This window comes from Adiantum capillus-veneris, chromosome 15 (assembly GCF_014529385.1).
Source record: "Adiantum capillus-veneris isolate H3 chromosome 15, ASM1452938v2, whole genome shotgun sequence".
NCBI classification, from domain to species: domain Eukaryota; kingdom Viridiplantae; phylum Streptophyta; class Polypodiopsida; order Polypodiales; family Pteridaceae; genus Adiantum; species Adiantum capillus-veneris.
In genome coordinates this window covers 99,862,372-99,871,500 of record NC_140945.1, presented here as the reverse complement: position 1 = coordinate 99,871,500, position 9,129 = coordinate 99,862,372, and the positions used below count along the sequence as shown (strand labels likewise).

The window sequence follows — 9,129 nt, the reverse complement described above, 5'->3', positions numbered from 1 at the left end:
TATGAGTAGATTACTTAATGGAGAGAGATAGATTTCACACACAAGAGATTATAGAGTAGAGAGAGAGAGAGAGAGAGAGAGTACACACGATATACGTGGTTCACCCAATGTGGGCTACGTCCATGGGAAAGCAGCCACTCAATGGCTTTAGCACTTCAAAAGAAGAAGTAGTTTACAAAGGGATTAAACCCTTAATAGAGCTCTCGCCTTGCTTCACTCTCACCACCTCACACTCACCTTGTTGCATCAACTTCACACTATGAAATGTGTGTAGAAATGGCCTCCTTTTATAGGCCAAGCCCTCTCTTATGAGAGGCAGCCATGTGTAGCCGCTCTTGTGCGAATAAGTCCAAATCGGACCCTCCAATCCGCCCATGTGTGGCCGCCCTTGAGAAGACAAGTCCGCTTTTGAATTCGGCCACCGGCCACCGGCCATTGACTTCCGACCACCGGCCACTGGCCATTGACTACCGGCCATTGGCCAACCGACCGGTTGTTTTCTGACCACTTTCCGGCCGCCGTCCGAGCATAATATTTCGACGAAAAGGAATATTCCGGCGAAGGGGAAAAAAACAGTCTCGGGGGCCTCCGCCCCCGAGGCCCCTAAAGTTGCCCCTAATTCTTGTCCGTGAAAATTTTGGTTTCCGGTGAGTGATTTTCCTTCACGCACGATGGCTTCTCCTCATAATGGGGGCCTTACAAATGTGCGCTTTTACCACAGAAAATTACAAGGGTAAATCAGTCTCCATACTGAACAGGGGGCACATGACAGAGCCAGGCCAAGGGCGGGCTTGAGAATCTGGGAAGGCAGGGTCGAGGGGAGCTTGAGTAAGCACAGCCGAGGGGGGCCCCCTTGCAGAGATGTGGAGGAGCTGCAGTACGGGCTGAGGTCCACGGGGTGGCGCAAATTCCAGCCTTGAGGTGGTCATGAAGGAGAAGCAAGGGGCAGCCGAGGGAGACCGCTAGGTGCAGTAAGGGCAGTGCTACAGTAAGGGGAGGCTCCAGGGCCGCCACGTGATAAGAAGATCCAATAGAGGGCATGCAAGAGAAGGTGATGCAAGATACGCAAGGGAAGTCGACTCTAGTGGGTGAGGAAAGCCACATTGACCAATGAAGGCTGAGGGTCACCCGTGAGAGGCCGCAACTTGCATGTGGAAGGACTGCAGCCCATCAGTGCATTTGCTACCGTAGTGACCGTGAAAGGACAAGATGGAAGATTGACAGGACATGTGAGGGATGCCACAAGCTAGGGGAAGGTGTTCCATGTGTGGATGAAGCTAAAACACTCCAAAAAAGTGTATTCGACCGTCGCCATTATTGTGTCTAGCTATTGATGATACATAACGTATCTATGGTTATTTTTTTTTCATAGTTGGGATATAATCACCTTGTCCTTTTTGTCTCGTGCATAGTGCCCGTGGTAGCGGTGGCTCCGGGTCTTTTGTGTGTTTGTGAGCAGAGAGAGATGGAGAGAGTGGTTGTGTTTGCAGATTGAGTGTGGTTTTGTGCGTGGTCGAGTCTTGCGAGGTCTCTCGGTGTGAATGCATTTACAGGTTTGGTAGTTGTAGGCATCCATTGGTGTCGGGATCTGAGGGTTTGTTGATGGATGTAATGTACTGAAGTGTTCATGTTGTGGGTGGTCGTGATTGCTTGAGGGCGCTTTGTGTTGTGAAGGTCAGCAGATAGTGTGCATGTGAATGTGATTCTGTGTGGGTAGGGGTGTGGAATGTTACCTTGGGCTATAGAGAGGCAGTGTATTGTGTGCAGGGTGTTGTGTCCTTTTCCCCCATCCCATCAGTGGTGCCCCCACTGAGGATCTACTGATTTCTCCTCGGTAAAGTGTTGAAGCGTGAAGATGATGCTTGATATCAAATTGGTGCTTGCTAGAGATGAAGAAGAAGAAGATTGGTTTTTTGATCTGGAGTTATACCTATTGCAGATGGGAATTGTTGGGGATGAAGCCAAAATAAAGGAGTTACCATTAGTGCTACAAGGACAGGCCAAAGCTTTGTTCCAGGGAGTGGAGGTTGCCGATAGGCAGTCATGGTCGAGGGTTCGGACCTGTTTTGTCAGAGATTTCAAGACTCGTCTATTGGGTGGAAGATTCAACCAAATGGTATGCATTGCTGATGTTGACTCCTATAATGAAGATGTAACAGGCTTTGCCAATAGGGGATAAGAAAGTGGTGACGAAGATGCTTGGAGTGACTCAAGCTCCAGTTCTACGGAGGCTTTTGCGGCTTTTGCAATGTATGATGAATATTGGAAGGTAATGCTTGACCTAGCTTACCATGCGGAAGTGCAAGACTTTGAAGACCTAGTGGAGAAGGACTGCTATCTACATCTGGTTCGAGTGAAGGTGAAGTAGAGGTATGCGGTGGTGTTTTATCTATGCAAGGGGTGGGGCAACCTTGCCTTGATCAATAGGTAGCGGTGCAATTTAGGGTTTCAAAGCAAGCGTGTGGCCGTGGAGAGAGAGATCCGGCAATTGACTTTGTGCAGACCGATATTTGTGCGGCTTGTGAGAGCCAGGTTCCTTGTGAAGAGGAGGAGGCTGCCAACCTTGCAGGTGATGAAGTGTGGGAGCAGTTTTTGTCTTGCTTGTCCAATGATGTGGTGATTGAAGAACATGCCGCAGTCGATTTAAGGATAAAGGAGCACTTCCAGAGCTAGGGGTTGGGCACTTCACTCTTGTGGATGATAGACATGAAGAATCTGTATGCATCGCTATGCGGCAATTGGAGGCCAAAAAGAAGGTATTCAAGGTCTGTGCTATGCTTTTGATGGGGTTGTTGTTGAAGAGTGTTGTGCAAGAAGATGTGCACAGTCTTTTGGAGGTAGATCGTGTTATGGAGCTCTCTTTCACAGGTACCAAAGTTATGGTGTATGATGCAGGCGTTTCACCATGGCGCTGTGGAGCCAGCCCTGAAGATATCAGGGAGAAATCCGTACGGTTTGACATGGCCTAGTTATCCACCCGGTTGGTTTTCTGATAGACATGTCCTCACTGATTTTTGTGCTGCTCACATTGGAACTGCAAGTCGTCTTACTTAGAGAGTGGTCCGAAATCAAGTAAAAAGGCATGGTAGCACTGGTCGGGTGAAAGCTACATGTGCATGGGGCATTGCCCTCAGTTTGGTAGGGAAGGCACAAGCAAAGAAGGGCTGCTGAGAGGAGCCGGCCATAGAAGAGCCAGAAGAGAAACTGAAGTTGTGGGCGTGGGAACTGAGGCCAAACTAGCCTCTTTTTTTTTTTTAAAGGAAAAAGGTGACTGCAGCGAGATTTTAGATGGGAAAGGAGACGTCGACGGCAGTTGAGGATGGAAAGCTTGCCAGATGGGAAGCTTGCATGGGAGAAGAACCGGCAATTTGAAGGGACAGTTGCGCCAGGTGAGAGGGCTCGCATGGCAAAGAGGGCATCTAAGTGATCAGTTAAGGAAGGTGGTGGAATGGCTGGGCAGCGCTACAGTAAGGGGAGGCTGGAGGGCCGCCACGTGATAAGAAGATCCGAAAGAGGGCATGCAAGAGGAGGTGATGCAAGATAAGAGAGGGAAGTCGACTGTAGTGGGTGAGGAAAGCCACAAAGGGCTGCCAAGTCGGAGCAGGACTGTAGGAGGCTGGAGCAAGAGAGCTGCCGCCAAGAGGCTTGACCAATGAAGGCTGAGGGTTGCCCGCGAGGGGCCGCGACTTGCATGTGGAAGGACAGCAGCCCATCAATGCATTTGCTACCGTAGTGACCGTGAAAGGACAAGATGGAAGATTGACAGGACATGTGAGGGATGCCACAAGGTAGGGGAAGGCGTTCCATGTGTGGATGAGAGGGCTCGCATGGCAAAGAGGGCATCTAAGTGATCAGTTAAGGAAGGTGGTGGAATGGCTGGGCAGCGCTACAGTAAGGGGAGGCTGGAGGGCCGCCACGTGATAAGAAGATCCGATAGAGGGCATGCAAGAGGAGGTGATGCAAGATAAGAGAGGGAAGTCGACTGTAGTGGGTGAGGAAAGCCACAAAGGGCTGCCAAGTCGGAGCAGGACTGTAGGAGGCTGGAGCAAGAGAGCTGCCGCCAAGAGGCTTGACCAATGAAGGCTGAGGGTTGCCCGCGAGGGGCCGCGAGTTGCATGTGGAAGGACTGCAGCCCATCAGTGCATTTGCTACCGTAGTGACCGTGAAAGGACAAGATGGAAGATTGACAGGACATGTGAGGGATGCCACAAGCTAGGGGAAGGTGTTCCATGTGTGGATGAAGCTAAAACACTCCAAAAAAGTGTATTCGACCGTCGCCATTATTGTGTCTAGCTATTGATGATACATAACGTATCTATGGTTATTTTTTTTTCATAGTTGGGATATAATCACCTTGTCCTTTTTGTCTCGTGCATAGTGCCCGTGGTAGCGGTGGCTCCGGGTCTTTTGTGTGTTTGTGAGCAGAGAGAGATGGAGAGAGTGGTTGTGTTTGCAGATTGAGTGTGGTTTTGTGCGTGGTCGAGTCTTGCGAGGTCTCTCGGTGTGAATGCATTTACAGGTTTGGTAGTTGTAGGCATCCATTGGTGTCGGGATCTGAGGGTTTGTTGATGGATTTAATGTACTGAAGTGTTGATGTTGTGGGTGGTCGTGATTGCTCGAGGGCGCTTTGTGTTGTGAAGGTCGGTAGATAGTGTGCATATGCGTGCGATTCTGTGTGGGTAGGGGTGCGGACTGTTACCTTGGGCTATAGAGAGGCAGTGTATTGTGTGTAGGGTGTTGTATCCTTTTCCCCCATCCCATCAGTGGTGCCCCCACTGAGGATCTACTGATTTCTCCTCGGTAAAGTGTTGAAGTGTGAAGATGATGCCTAGTATCAAATTGCTGCTTGGGGTGCTGGAGATGAAGAGGCAGAAGATTGGTTTTTGGATCTGGAGTTATACCTATTGCAGATGGGAATTGTTGGGGATGAAGCCAAATTAAAGGCGTTACCATTAGTGCTACAAGGATAGGCCAAAGCTTGGTTCTAGGGAGTGGACATTGCCGATAGGGTTGGAACCTGTTTTGTCAGAGATTTCAAGACTCGTCTATCGGGTGGAAGATTCGACCAAAAGGTATGCATTGCTGATGTTGACTCCTATAATGAAGATGTAACAAGCTTTGCCAGTAGTGGATATGAAAGTGGTGACGAAGATGCTTGGAGTGACTCAAGCTCCAGTTCTACGGAGGATTTTGCGGCTTTTGCGACGTATGATGAAGATTGGAAGGTGATGCTTGACCTAGCTTACCATGTGGAAGTGCAAGACTTTGAAGACCTAGTGGAGGAAGAAGGTCTGCTATCTACATTTGGTTTGAGTGAAGGTGAAGTAGAGGTATGTGGTGGTGTTTTATCTATGCAGGGGGTGGGAAAACCTTGCCTTGATCAACAGGAAGAGGTGCACTTTAGGGTTTCAAAGCAAGCGTGTGGACGTGGAGAGAGAGCTCTCGCAATTGGCAATTGACTCTGTGGAGACCGGTATTTGTGCGGCTTGTGAGAGCCAGGTTCCTTGTGAAGTGTAGGAGGCTGCCAACCTTGTAGATGATGAAGTGTGGGATCAGTTTTTGTCTTGCTTGTCCAATGATGTGGTGATTGAAGAACACGTCGTAGCCGATTTAAGGATAAAGGAGCACTTCTAGAGCTAGGGGTTGGGCACTTCAGTCTGGTGGATGATAGATATGAAGAATTTGTATGCATCGCTATGCGGAAATTGGAGGCCAAAAAGAAGGTATTCAAGGTCTGTGCTATGCTTTTGATGGGGTTGTTGTTGAAGAGTGTTGTGCAAGAAGATGTGCACAGTCTTTTGGAGGTAGATCGTGTTCTGGAGCTCTCTTTCGCAGGTACCAAAGTTATGGTGTATGATGCAGGCGTTTCACAATGCACTACAACAAAAGAATGTGTTATCGATGCATATATCGACGCTTCCCGTCGCTATGAGTGTCGCTATAGGCGTCGCTGTGAAACCAATCGCTATTAGCGACGCTAATAGCGACGTGCATAGCGACGCATATAGCGATGACCATAGAGACACATATAGCGACGATCATAGCAGAAAAATTATTTCTTGGGCAGAGGGCAGGTAGCCTGGCCTGTGCCCAGTTAAAAGATGGACACAGGCACAGCTAGACTTCCTGCCCTGTGCCCAAGAAAGCGAGCAGCACCAAAATATCAACCATGCTCCCACGCGCAAAAATTTCGGCAGAGTTCCCTTTGTTTTTACATAAACTTTTCAAAAAAAATCATATCATGTATACGCCTCCTACATGCTATCCATGTAGGATCTCACATGAGATTTAAGGCCAATGAAAGACAACCGTACCAACTGAAAAACATAGCCATAACTTAAAAGCATAACCATAACGAACCATAACCATAACTTAAAAGCATAACCATAACGAACCATAACCATAACTTAAAACCATAACCGGCTATAATCACTTTGATCAAAACCATAATGCAGATAACCATAACCATAAACAAAATTAACAATAACCATAAGCATAACCAGAAAAAGAAACAATAATTGTCTATACAATGACAATGACAATAATCATAACCATAAGGGAAACAATAACTGTCTGAACACTAACTGTTTGTACAAAAAAGAGACACAAAAGCGTGTCTGTGTCTCACAAAGCATATAGATGAAATCTGGTCCACTAATGACTAGGCGTCGCAACCTACACATAGGACAATTCACAAAATTAGTATTGATATTACTTCACATATACTGACTTAATTAAATCAACTCACACATATTAACGTCTCACCTCAAGCGATCAGCGAGACTGTAAGGCCTCCCAGTCTACAGGCTCTCCTGAAGCTTCAAGATCATTCAGTACTTCATAGATACCTCTGCGATATCCATCTGACTCCTCCTCGCGTGATGGAGCTCGATGCATCGCAAGATTCTGCGTTTATACAAAAATCAAAGTAATAAGAATACATGATTCATCGCATTAAAAAAAACGTCATAGTTAAGATTAGATTAGAAACTCACAAACTCATAGCGAAAGGTGTCGAAGCCTCCACTGCCAAGATGAGATGTCCCCCTAGTTATCTGTCGTACCTGCGCGGCCTCACGCTGCTGTCTGAACCGCGTGGCTGCTGTCCGCTCATCCTCCCTGATTTGCAGCCACGTCTCGTGTGGGATGCCCGAAGGCTTCGGCGATCCGGTCTTGAAAGCCTTCCGAGCTGCATCTCGTCGATGTTTGATGGTGTCTCGTGCAACACCCTTGATCCACCGCGCCGAAACAACGGAAGAACCCGGAGTAGGCTGGTACTCTCTCAGGATGCAGGTCTCCACTATGTAAGTGACTTTTTCCTTTTCTTGTTGATCCCAAGACGTCAGAATGCTGGTCGAAAACTGCAGCTCCACGAGCTGGCGAATCCGCTGTCGCATCTCAGTACCGACTCTATCCATGTCAACAGAACTATCTCCCCGTACAATATAGAGCTTGGAGGCACTAGGATCGTGTGCCCCCCAAGGTGTCCGAGGTGTGCCAAGAGGTGTGTTGAGAGGTGTGCCTGGGTAAGACGCGGGTCGTGAGCGAGGAGGGGTCGAAGCATCTGTGGATCCTCCTCCACAGCAACCACCACCTCCACCTGACGATCGCCGAGATCGGCGAGTGCGCCTGTGCTACGGAGATGAGGACGTACCCGCCTCTGCCCCACCCCTAGATGTCGAAGCGGCCGTGATGGGAGAAGAAGGCGTCGTACCCATAGGCGTCCTGAACCCCGTAGGCGTCCCCCCCTAGGCGTCGGTCCCTCGGATGTGAAGCCCGGAGGCGTAGTACCCATGCCTCTGGCTACCCAGCACTGAGAAGACTCTGCCATCTAAGCAGGCGTCATCCGTGTAACGAAGCCCACGAATGCATCTGCACTCATGGAAGCGGGATCTGGAATCTCGTCTGCCATACTAAAGTCCTGCACAAAGTAAAATAAAGCGTCAGAACACAGCTGTTTAAATTAACTTTAAGCTTAATTTTAAATCAAAGTCTTCACACAAACACTTACAGGCCTAGGCCTCGACAAGTGAGGCATCATCGATAAGATATTGCACCGTATCATCGTCTATCTCTAATTGCAAACATAACTCTGCCCCAACTCGTTCTGGCAGATTATCTTTATCCATTGCATCTTCATCTACAAGTGTCAATTCTGGCTCGTCTGCGTCATCCCTCGTATATCTGTCAGCTTCCTCTGCCATACCTTCATCCATCTCATCTAATGTCACAGTAGTATGGACGTCGTCTGACTGACTTTCCTCCAGGAGATCTTGCCCTTCAAATACTTGTTTATTTCTTGGAGCAACCTGAACCACAAACCACCATTGTCGCTCTCGAGGGTCCGGTACAAAGACCACTTGCTCGCAATGTTCGGGGAGAGAAAATGTGCCGCTCGCATCTGTCCAAGTATTTGTAGAATCTATTTGCACAAGTTTGTTTCCATCTCTGCGTACCGTTGCATTGCGACCAGAAGTAATCACCTTGAACCACTTCACATCCAACAAAAACATCTCAAACCGCCTGAAGCTTACTTTCAGGATATCTGACACCAGACCACAGTAATCCAGGTTGCTAGTGCTCTCATTCGTGTCTCTAGCACTGGCCCTGCTCTTTTGCATGAAACTAACCATTACCCCACTGTCAAACGCGTTTCTTCTGTTGTCAATTTGTTGTGTTCTGAAATGATTTCCATGCGACCACAGTGCCATGTATGTATGATACTTCCAGTCACATCCAATAGCCAGCTCTTCCTCTTCTAGAGATATGGGTTCTCCGATCTGTCGAGCTGCTCTCACTGTCTTGTCCAACCATGCCATTGTAGGAAATTCAGGTAGACGAGCGAGATAGTCTAGCAAGGGTAAGCCTCTAGTCGTTCGACTTCGCCTGAAATCCTGTCGCTCTAGATTGCGTCTCTCTTTCTCTTCTTCGTACCTTTCAAGCCATTTTTGCATCGGCAGTGAATTTAGTATACAGAACTTCATGATCTTTTCTCGCATGGCCAGGTTCATTTTCTTCGGCACCCCTTGCCCTTGTGGCTCCTCTCCCACCAGTCTTGCATCCTCCTCATCGCTCCACAGTCGAGGCATTTCTGGGTCAAAAACGGATAGAAATTCGGTCGTCAATACA

General features: G+C 48.3%; 2 pseudogenes; both read left to right on the top strand.

The window, feature by feature from the left end:
- The first annotated feature begins 1,855 nt into the window (after positions 1-1,855).
- On the top strand, positions 1,856-2,368 carry LOC147441150 (uncharacterized; annotated as a pseudogene).
- A 2,453-nt stretch (positions 2,369-4,821) lies between these two features.
- LOC147441149 (uncharacterized) lies at positions 4,822-5,328 on the top strand (annotated as a pseudogene).
- Positions 5,329-9,129: the final 3,801 nt, after the last annotated feature.